The following is an 11,361-nucleotide window of genomic DNA, read 5'->3' as shown; positions in this document are numbered from 1 at the left end:
GCACACCGCAGTGCTTTCTCGATATTTTTCTTTTCCTCCAACACCGTCATCTATAGGCTTTTAGTGACCTGTTGCTCGTGGCACAAGTTCGCTTGCTCTGACACCTCTTGCATGCGCACCGTTTTTGCGCACGGTGCTATGCCGCAAAGCACGGCAGTCGCATGCGTTTCTCTCAGGCACCTCTTTTTTGACACAACGCTGTGGTGCTTAGAAACACACGCGCCGCTTTTGCGCACAGAACTCCACCGTACAGCACGGTAGTCACGTTTGTTCCACACGAACAGCAGTGTGCATCGTGCTACGACACTTTGAAAGCTTTTTCTTCCGAGTCTCGACCGCGCTGTTCCTTTCGTACTTGGCGCGATTTTGGGACCAGCTTTGTTTTAAACCCCTACTGCGCGCCGTTCCTTTCGTACTTGGCGCGGTTCAGGGTTTGTTTCGAGCCCTTAGCCGCGCTGTTCCCTCCGTACTTGGCGCGGTTTAGGGTCGAGCTTTGTCTCGAGCCCTCTCCGCGCCGTTCCTTCCGTACTTGGCGCGGTTTAGGGTTTGTTTCGAGCCCTTAGCCGCGCTGTTCCCTCCGTACTTGGCGCGGTTTAGGGTTTGTTTCGAGCCCTTAGCCGCGCTGTTCCCTCCGTACTTGGCGCGGTTTAGGGTCGAGCTTTGTCTCGAGCCCTCTCCGCGCCGTTCCTTCCGTACTTGGCGCGGTTTAGGGCCGAGCTTTGTCTCGAGCCCCTACCGCGCGGTTCCTTTCGTACTTTGCGCGGTTTAGGGTCGAGCCTTGTTTTGAGTACTGACCGCGCAGTTAGCGCGGTTCAGAATCGAACCTTGTTTCGAGCTCTTACCGTGCAGTTCCTTTCGTACTTGGCACGGTTTAGGGTCGAGCCTTGTTTCGAGTCCCGACCGCGCGGTTGCTTTCGTACTTGGCGCGGTTCAGGATCGAGCTTTGCTTCGAGCCCCTTAGTTGCGCTGTTCCTTTCGTACTTGGCGCGGTTCAAGGTAGAGCTCTATTTCGAACCCTTAGCCGCGCTGTTCCTTCCGTACTTGGCGCGGTTTAGGGTCGAGCTTCGTGTCGAGCCCTCTCCGCGCCGTTCCTTCCGTACTTGGCGCGGTTCAGGGCCGAGCTTTGTTTCGAGCCCCTACCGCGCGGTTCCTTTCGTACTTGGCGCGGTTTAGGGTCGAGCCCTACTCGACCACGTGGTTCCTTTCGTACTTCACGTGGCACCAGGTCAAACACACCTCGACTTTTGACCGCGCGGTTCCTTTCGTACTTCACGCGGCACATCGGTCCGAAGACCTCACTAAATCATTCAATCGGTAGTAGCGACGGGCGGTGTGTACAAAGGGCAGGGACGTAATCAACGCGAGCTTATGACTCGCGCTTACTGGGAATTCCTCGTTCAAGGGGAACAATTGCAAGCCCCTATCCCAATCACGAAAGAAGTTCCACGGGTTACCCAGTCTTTTCAGACAGGGATAAAGACACGCTGCTTCCTTCAGTGTAGCGCGCGTGCGGCCCCGGACATCTAAGGGCATCACAGACCTGTTATTGCTCTGTTTCGTGCGGCTAGGAGCCGCTTGTCCCTCTAAGAAGGTTGTAAGGTGCTGGGAACCCCGCACCTATTTAATAGGCTAGAGTCTCGTTCGTTATCGGAATTAACCAGACAAATCGCTCCACCAACTAAGAACGGCCATGCACCACCATCCACCGAATCAAGAAAGAGCTCTCAATCTGTCAATCCTCCCAGTGTCCGGGCCGGGTAAGTTTTCCCGTGTTGAGTCAAATTAAGCCGCAGGCTCCACTCCTGGTGGTGCCCTTCCGTCAATTCCTTTAAGTTTCAGCTTTGCAACCATACTTCCCCCGGAACCCAAATACTTTGGTTTCCCGGAAGCTGCCCGCCGAGTCATTTGAGTAACTCAGGCGGATCGCTGGTTGGCATCGTTTATGGTCAGAACTAGGGCGGTATCTGATCGCCTTCGAACCTCTGACTTTCGTTCTTGATCAATGAAAACATTCTTGGCAAATGCTTTCGCAGTAGTTCGTCTTGCGACGGTCCAAGAATTTCACCTCTAGCGCCGCAATACGAATGCCCCCGTCCGTCCCTCTTAATCATTACCTCGTATTCCAAAAACCAACAGAACAGAAACGAGGTCTTGTTCTATTATTCCATGCAAGTTTATTCAGGCGACTCGCCTGCGTTGAGCACTCTAATTTTTTCAAAGTAAAAGCACCGGCCATCTCGAGGCACACAATGAAGTGCACCAAGAAAGAACCGGCATGATGTTCAGTCCGAGCCGTCGCATCGGGTAGATGCACTACTCGTCTGGAACTGAGATCCAACTACGAGCTTTTTAACCGCAGCAGCTTTAGTATACGCTATTGGAGCTGGAATTACCGCGGCTGCTGGCACCAGACTTGCCCTCCAATTGATCCTCGTTAAAGGATTTAGAGTGTACTCATTTCAATTACGGGGCCTCAAAAGAGTCCCGTATTGTTATTTTTCGTCACTACCTCCCCGTGCCGGGAGTGGGTAATTTGCGCGCCTGCTGCCTTCCTTGGATGTGGTAGCCGTTTCTCAGGCTCCCTCTCCGGAATCGAACCCTGATTCTCCGTTACCCGTAACAACCATGGTAAGCAAGTAACCTACCATCGAAAGTTGATAAGGCAGACACTTGAAAGAAACGTCGCCGGCTCGTGGCCATGCGATCAGCACAAAGTTATCCAGAGTCACCACACAATACGGGCCGAAACCCGATCGATCTTGGTCTAATAAAAGCACCCGTTACCCAAAGGGCTCCAGGCTCACTGCATGTATTAGCTCTAGAATTGCCACAGTTATCCAAGTAGGAAGAAACGATCTAAGGAACCATAACTGATTTAATGAGCCATTCGCGGTTTCGCCTTATTTCGGCATGTACTTAGACATGCATGGCTTAATCTTTGAGACAAGCATATGATTACTGGCAGGATCAACCAGGTAATCGTTCGACTGCGCGTCCGTCCTCGCCTTCGGCGGGCCGGACGCAGTCTGTGTGCGGCGGAGGCCACCTTCAGGCGCCCCAACACGCTTATTTTGCACTCCGAGATGACGGCGTTCGAGCTCGCTACGGCACAACCTTCCCGAAAGACGAGTGGGAGCCGTGCGGCAAGAAGCACGTTCATGCTCGCTCTTTTTCGTTGCATCGACTCGGTCGCGCCGTGCGGGTTGCCCAAGCCCGCTGCACTGTCGGTGGACCGGCCGGAACTAGCAACGGAGCCGAGACTGCAAAGCCGCCAGACGACGGGTCACGCCCGCGTCTTCGGCGCTTTCGCATCTGAATCGCCCGAGGACGACACGGAACACACCTCGATATCGTGGTAAAACGGCACCGTCCGACAACCAGCCCCTAACGCATCAAGCGGATGAGGCTGCAGACGACTGCCGTGGATTCCCCTGGAGCAGACCCGAGGACACGCTTGACGAGGCCGAAGCCCGCCGCATATCAGACACCCGGTCGCTTTCGCGTACGCCGCTCACGAGAACCCCCACATAATAGCAGCGATAAGTACCCAGACCTCCTTGGGCACTAATACGAGCGTACTCGAGAAAATTTCACCGCGGGTGTGCCCCGAAACGTGTGGCACGTTGAGCGTGCCACAAGTCTACGTCGCTCTCAAACCCGCCGAGGTCGTAGAATTTGCGACCCTACTCACGAAATTCCCACCGAGGATACGGCCGCAAACGTACCGCACCTTGGGTAGGCCACGAGTTTGTGCAACACTACGCTGACGGCACAGCACCGAGGTCGTGCGCGCACGCACGGGAAAATTCCGCCGCGGTTTCTGCCGAAAACGTGAGGCACCACGACTCTCCGCAAGTTCGCGTCGACTGCGAAAGACCGAAGTCGTGAACGACGTGTCCGCTACTCGCCGCCGACACGCTGGACACCAAACGTACAACGACTCGACGGCGTCGTAGAGGCCCACGACGCGGTTTTCCTTAACGACGTCTCGGCGTGGCACCGACAGGTTAGAACGGCCGACCAACGTTCCCTGTCCGCCGTTCGGCTCAGTCGAAGGGCTCGGCGACTTCGGCAACGCTGCGAAGCCGCACGGTGACGCACGCCATGTCCCCATTTTTTTTTTTTTTCTTTCTGCGTCTGCCGGGGTGCCCCTATAATAGCAGCGATAAGCACCCAGACCGCCGTGGGTCGCTCGCCCCGGCTGACGTGGTTTTTCGTACTCCTGCGGCGGTCGCCGTCAAGCACGTCCAAATACGCTACTTTCGTGGGCGCATTCACGCTCTTTCGCTTCGCCGGAGTGCCAGCACTCACTCTGCCAAAAACGGCGAACATCCGAGCGGCGGTTCCCACTTTTGCGTCGGCGTCGCAAACCCCGCCCCGGCAGACGAGGTTTGCCGTACTCGTGCGACGGTGGCCGGCGGGCACGTCGAAAGACGCCGATATCGTGCGCGAATTGGCGCACCTTGGCTTCACCGGAGTGCCGCCACTGACTCCTCCAAAAACGGCGAAGATCCGAGCGGCGCTTCCCACTTTCGCATCGGCGTCCCGAACTCCGCCCCGGCTGACGCGGTTTACCGTACTCGTGCGACGGTCGCCGGCGAGCACGTGGAAAGACGCCGATATCGTGCCCGAATCGGCTCCGTTCGGCTTCGCCGGAGTGCCAGCACTGGCTCGGCGAAAGACGACGAACATCCGAGCGACGGTTCTCACTATTGCGTACGCGTCGCAAACCCCGCCCCGGCAGACGCACTTTGCCGTACTCGTGCGACGGTCGCCGGCGAGCACGTAGAAAGACGCCGATATCGTGCCGGAATCGGCCCCGTTTGGCTTCGCCGGAGTGCCAGCACTCACTCGGCCACAAACGGCGAACATCCGAGCGGCGGTTCCCACTTAGCCGTCGGCGTCCCGAACTCCGCCCCGGCAGACGCGGTTGCCGAGCTCGTGCGACTAGCGACCGCGAAGCCGTCTCGCGACGCCGCTTTCGTGCGCGGCTCCCACTGCGACCTGGGTCACCCGAGGTCGACGAGCAAGAAAGAATGTCGAAAAAAAATTTTTTTTTTTTTGCGTCTGCCGGGGTGCCCCTATAATAGCAGCGATAAGCACCCAGACCGCCATGGGTCGCTCGCCCCGGCTGACGTGGTTTTTCGTTTTCCTGCGGTGGTCGTCGTCAAGCACGTCCAAACACGCCACTTTCGTGGGCGCATTCGCGCTCTTTCGCTTCGCCGGAGTGCCAGCACTCACTCTGCCAAAAACGGCGAACATCCTAGTGGCGGTTCCCACTTTTGCGTCGGCGTCGCCAACCCCGCCCCGGCATACGCGGTTTGCCGTACTCGTGCGGCGGTGGCCGGCGGGCACGTCGAAAGACACCGATATCGTGCGCGAGTCGATGCTTCTTGGTCTCGCAGGAGGGCCGCCACTCACTCCTGCAAAAACGGCGAAGATCCGAGCGGCGCTTCCCACTTTTTCGTCGGCATCGCAAACCTCGCCCCGGCAGACGCGCTTTGCCGTACTCGTGCGACGGTCGCCGGCGAGCACGTCGAAATACGCCGATATCGTGCCCGAATCGGCCCCGTTTCGCTTCGCCGGAGTGCCAGCACTCACTCGGCCAAAAACGGCGAACATCCGAGCAGCGGTACCCACTTAGCCGTCGGCATCCCGAACTCCGCGCCGGCTGACGCGGTTGCCGAGCTCGTGCGACTAGCGACCGCGAACGCGTCTCGCGACGCCGCTTTCGTGCGCGGCTCCCATTGCGACCTGGGTTACCCGAGCTCGACCAGCAAAAAAGAAGGTCGAAAAAAAATTTTTTTTTTCTGCGTCTGCCGGGGTGCCCCTATAATAGCAGCGATAAGCACCCAGACCGCCGTGGGTCGCTCGCCCCGGCTGACGTGGTTTTTCGTACTCCTGCAGCGGTCGCCGTCAAGCACGTCCAAATACGCCACTTTCGTGGGCGCTTTCGCGCTCTTTCGCGTCGCCGGTGTGCCAGCACTCACTCTGCCAAAAACGGCGAACATCCTAGTGGCGGTTCCCACTTTTGCGTCGGCGTCGCCAACCCCGCCCCGGCATACGCGGTTTGCCGTACTCGTGCGGCGGTGGCCGGCGGGCACGTCGAAAGACACCGATATCGTGCGCGAGTCGATGCTTCTTGGTCTCGCAGGAGGGCCGCCACTCACTCCTGCAAAAACGGCGAAGATCCGAGCGGCGCTTCCCACTTTTTCGTCGGCATCGCAAACCTCGCCCCGGCAGACGCGCTTTGCCGTACTCGTGCGACGGTCGCCGGCGAGCACGTCGAAATACGCCGATATCGTGCCCGAATCGGCCCCGTTTCGCTTCGCCGGAGTGCCAGCACTCACTCGGCCAAAAACGGCGAACATCCGAGCAGCGGTACCCACTTAGCCGTCGGCATCCCGAACTCCGCGCCGGCTGACGCGGTTGCCGAGCTCGTGCGACTAGCGACCGCGAACGCGTCTCGCGACGCCGCTTTCGTGCGCGGCTCCCATTGCGACCTGGGTTACCCGAGCTCGACCAGCAAAAAAGAAGGTCGAAAAAAAATTTTTTTTTTCTGCGTCTGCCGGGGTGCCCCTATAATAGCAGCGATAAGCACCCAGACCGCCGTGGGTCGCTCGCCCCGGCTGACGTGGTTTTTCGTACTCCTGCAGCGGTCGCCGTCAAGCACGTCCAAATACGCCACTTTCGTGGGCGCTTTCGCGCTCTTTCGCGTCGCCGGTGTGCCAGCACTCACTCTGCCAAAAACGGCCAACATCCGAGCGGCGGTTCCCACTTTTGCGTCGGCGTCGTAAACCCCGCCCCGGCAGACGCGGTTTGCCCTACTCGTTCGACGGTCGCCGGCGAGCGCGTCGAAAGACGCCGATATCGTGCGCTAATTGGCGCTCCTTGGCTTCTCCGGAGTGCCGCCACTCACTCCTCCAAAAACGGCGAAGATCCGAGCGGCGTTCTCCACTTTCGCATCGGCGTCCCGAACTCCGCCCGGGCTGACGCGGTTTACCGTACTCGTGCGACGGTCGCCGCCGGGCACGTCGAAAGACGCCGATATCGTGCCGTAATCGGCCCCGTTTGGCTTCGCCCGAGTGCCAGCACTCACTCGGCCAAAAACGGCGAACATCCGAGCAGCGTTTCCCACTTTCGCATCGGCGTCCCGAAGCCCGCCCCGGCAGACGCGGTTTGCCCTACTCGAGCGACGGTCGCCGGCGATCACGTCGAAAGGCGCCGAATTCGTGCACGAATCGATGCTTCTTGGTCTCGCAGGAGGGCCGCCACTCACTCCTGCAAAAACGGCGAAGATCCGAGTTGCGCTTCCCACTTTTTCGTCGGCGTCCCGAACTACGCCCCGGCTGACGCGGTTTACCGTACTCGTGCGACGGTCGCCGGCGGGCACTTCAAAATACGCCGATTTCGTGGGCGCATTCACGCTGTTTCGCTTCCCCGGAGTGCCAACACTCACTCTGCCGAAAGCGGCGATCATCCGAGCGGCGGTTCCCACTTTTGCGTCGGCTTCGCAAACGGCGCCCCGGCAGACGCGCTCGTGCGACGTACTCGTGCGACGGTCGCCGGCGAGCACGTCGAAAGACGCCGATATCGTGCTCGAATCGACCCCGTTTCGCTTCGCCGGAGTGCTGCCAGTCACGGCGCAGAAAACGGCGAACAAGTGTTTTTTTTTTTTTTTTCCTAGAATTTGTGTTATAGAAGGCACATTTGATATCGGACGATAATTTTCAACTTTATCACGCGCACCGATTTTCGTGTAGAGGTTTGCAAGTTTATGGGAATTTCTCCACTTGGAATAATGCGATTTAGTAGTACTACGAGAACTTCATGGATGTACTCAAGGGTACGGGGCAAGTCAGTTACGTCAACACCTGCAGATTTTTTACACTTCAAACTGAAAATTGTTGGTTGTGAGTCCTCGTGTGATATTAAAGGCCGATTCGCTAACACATAGAACAAAGAAAGAAAGGAAGAAAAAACGCCCGCGCTCGCTCAAGAAACCTGGGTTCGCAACAAGTGGCAACAACAAGCAACCGAGCGAGTGCGCCAAAACCCGTGGCGGCCGAACAAACGCGAAGTCCCAACCGCGTCAGCCGGGGCGGCACGGGACAGGAAAAATCACTTCAGCCGGGGCGGCGGGGCACCGAATAAACCTCGTCACCTCGTCGCAGGATAAAAGAGGAAACAAAAAGTCTAAACAGCGTCTGCTGGAGCGAATGCGTAATAAAACAACAACAACAACAAAAAAAAAAACACCCGCGCTCAAGAAGTCTGCAATCCTCACAAAAGGCGACTGTGACCGAGCAGCGTCAGCCGGGGCCGTGCGGAAACGGAAAAACCGCGACTACCGGGGCGTCGAGGCACCGAAAAATCCACTTCAGCCGCGGCGAAAAAAAAAAACAAAAAGAAAGACGGAGGGGGGGGGGGGAACCACGTCTGCCGGGGCGAAGGAAAAAAAAAACGCGTCTGCCGGGGCGAGCCCGGGTGCGGCACCACCGGGAAAACTGTGGCAAACAGACATGGCGATCGAGTGAGTGGGCCGCCAGCCAGGCTCAGCCAAAAAGTGCAAAGTCCGAACTGCGTCAGCCGGGGCGGCAAAAACCGCGTCAGCCGGGGCGGCGCAAAAAACCGCGTCTGCCGGGGCGGCACGAAACCGCGTCAGCCGGGGCGGGGCGAAAACTGCGTCAGCCGGGGCGAAAAGAAAAAAAAAAAACGCGTCTGCCGGGGCAAGCCCGGGTGCGGCACCACCGGGAAAACTGTGGCAAACAGACATGGCGATCGAGTGAGTGGGCCGCCAGCCAGGCACAGCCGAAAAGTGCAAAGTCCGAACCGTGTCAGCCGGGGCGACGCAAAAACCGCGTCAGCCGGGGCGGCGCGAAAACCGCGTCAGCCGGGGCGGCACGAAACCGCGTCAGCCGGGGCGGCGCGAAAACTGCGTCAGCCGGGGCGGCGCGAAAACCTCGTCAGCCGGGGCGAGCGAAAAGGGGGGGGGGGGGAACCACGTCTGCCGGGGCGAAAGAAAAAAAAAACGCGTCTGCCGGGGCGAGCCCGGGTGCGGCACCACCGGGAAGACTGTGGCAAACAGACATGGCGATCGAGTGAGTGGGCCGCCAGCCAGGCTCAGCCCAAAAAGTGCCAAGTCCGAACTGCGTCAGCCGGGGCGGCAAAAACCGCGTCAGCCGGGGCGGCGCGAAAACCGCGTCTGCCGGGGCGGCGCGAAAACTGCGTCAGCCGGGGCGAGCCCGGGTGCGGCACCACCGGGAAAACTGTGGCTAACAGACATGGCGATCGAGTGAGTGGGCCACCAGCCAGGCTCAGCCAAAAAGTGCCAAGTCCGAACTGCGTCAGCCGGGGCGGCAAAAACCGCGTCAGCCGGGGCGGCGCAAAAAAACCGCGTCTGCCGGGGCGGCACGAAACCGCGTCAGCCGGGGCGGCGCGAAAACTGCGTCAGCCGGGGCGAAAGAAAAAAAAAAACGCGTCTGCCGGGGCGAGCCCGGGTGCGGCACCACCGGGAAAACTGTGGCAAACAGACATGGCGATCGAGTGAGTGGGCCGCCAGCCAGGCACAGCCGAAAAGTGCTAAGTCCGAACTGCGTCTGCCGGGGCGGCACGAAACCGCGTCAGCCGGGGCGGCGCGAAAACCGCGTCTGCCGGGGCGGCACGAAACCGCGTCAGCCGGGGCGGCGCGAAAACTGCGTCAGCCGGGGCGAGCCCGGGTGCGGCACCACCGGGAAAACTGTGGCAAACAGACATGGCGATCGAGTGAGTGGGCCGCCAGCCAGGCACAGCCGAAAAGTGCTAAGTCCGAACTGCGTCTGCCGGGGCGGCACGAAACCGCGTCAGCCGGGGCGGCGCGAAAACCGCGTCTGCCGGGGCGGCACGAAACCGCGTCAGCCGGGGCGGCGCGAAAACTGCGTCAGCCGGGGCGAGCCCGGGTGCGGCACCACCGGGAAAACTGTGGCAAACAGACATGGCGATCGAGTGAGTGGGCCGCCAGCCAGGCACAGCCGAAAAGTGCTAAGTCCGAACTGCGTCAGCCGGGGCGGCAAAAACCGCGTCAGCCGGGGCGGCGCAAAAAACCGCGTCTGCCGGGGCGGCACGAAACCGCGTCAGCCGGGGCGGCGCGAAAACTGCGTCAGCCGGGGCGAAAGAAAAAAAAAAAACGCGTCTGCCGGGGCGAGCCCGGGTGCGGCACCACCGGGAAAACTGTGGCAAACAGACATGGCGATCGAGTGAGTGGGCCGCCAGCCAGGCACAGCCGAAAAGTGCTAAGTCCGAACTGCGTCTGCCGGGGCGGCACGAAACCGCGTCAGCCGGGGCGGCGCGAAAACCGCGTCTGCCGGGGCGGCACGAAACCGCGTCAGCCGGGGCGGCGCGAAAACTGCGTCAGCCGGGGCGAGCCCGGGTGCGGCACCACCGGGAAAACTGTGGCAAACAGACATGGCGATCGAGTGAGTGGGCCGCCAGCCAGGCACAGCCGAAAAGTGCTAAGTCCGAACTGCGTCTGCCGGGGCGGCACGAAACCGCGTCAGCCGGGGCGGCGCGAAAACCGCGTCTGCCGGGGCGGCACGAAACCGCGTCAGCCGGGGCGGCGCGAAAACTGCGTCAGCCGGGGCGAGCCCGGGTGCGGCACCACCGGGAAAACTGTGGCAAACAGACATGGCGATCGAGTGAGTGGGCCGCCAGCCAGGCACAGCCGAAAAGTGCTAAGTCCGAACTGCGTCTGCCGGGGCGGCACGAAACCGCGTCAGCCGGGGCGGCGCGAAAACCGCGTCTGCCGGGGCGGCACGAAACCGCGTCAGCCGGGGCGGCGCGAAAACTGCGTCAGCCGGGGCGAGCCCGGGTGCGGCACCACCGGGAAAACTGTGGCAAACAGACATGGCGATCGAGTGAGTGGGCCGCCAGCCAGGCACAGCCGAAAAGTGCTAAGTCCGAACTGCGTCAGCCGGGGCGGCAAAAACCGCGTCAGCCGGGGCGGCGCAAAAACCGCGTCTGCCGGGGCGAAATAAAAAAAAAACAAAGAAAAAAGCCCGCGCTTAATCAAAAGAAAACAAAGAAAAAAGCTTGCGCTTAATCAAAAGAAAACAAACAAAAAAAGTTCGCGCTTAAGCCTGGCGGTGGAACCACCGGGGCAAACAGACCTGGCGATCGAGTGAGTGGGCCGCCAGCCGGGGTGAGCCAAAAAGTGCAAAGTCCGAACCGCGTCAGCCGGGGCGACGCAAAAACCGCGTCAGCCGGGGCGGCGCGAAAACCGCGTCAGCCGGGGCGGCGCGAAAACCGCGTCAGCCGGGGCGGCGCAAAAACCGCGTCAGCCGGGGCGGCGCAAAAACTGCGTCAGCCGGGGCGGCACGGAAAAAC

General features: G+C 60.2%; 1 pseudogene; it reads right to left on the bottom strand.

Moving 5' to 3' along the window:
• Nucleotides 1-1,201: 1,201 nt before the first annotated feature.
• On the bottom strand, nucleotides 1,202-2,978 carry LOC142793072 (small subunit ribosomal RNA; annotated as a pseudogene).
• Nucleotides 2,979-11,361: the final 8,383 nt, after the last annotated feature.

The sequence above is a fragment of the Rhipicephalus microplus genome, unplaced genomic scaffold (assembly GCF_043290135.1).
Source record: "Rhipicephalus microplus isolate Deutch F79 unplaced genomic scaffold, USDA_Rmic scaffold_273, whole genome shotgun sequence".
NCBI lineage: Eukaryota > Metazoa > Arthropoda > Arachnida > Ixodida > Ixodidae > Rhipicephalus > Rhipicephalus microplus.
This window is presented reverse-complemented; position numbering and strand designations above follow the sequence as displayed.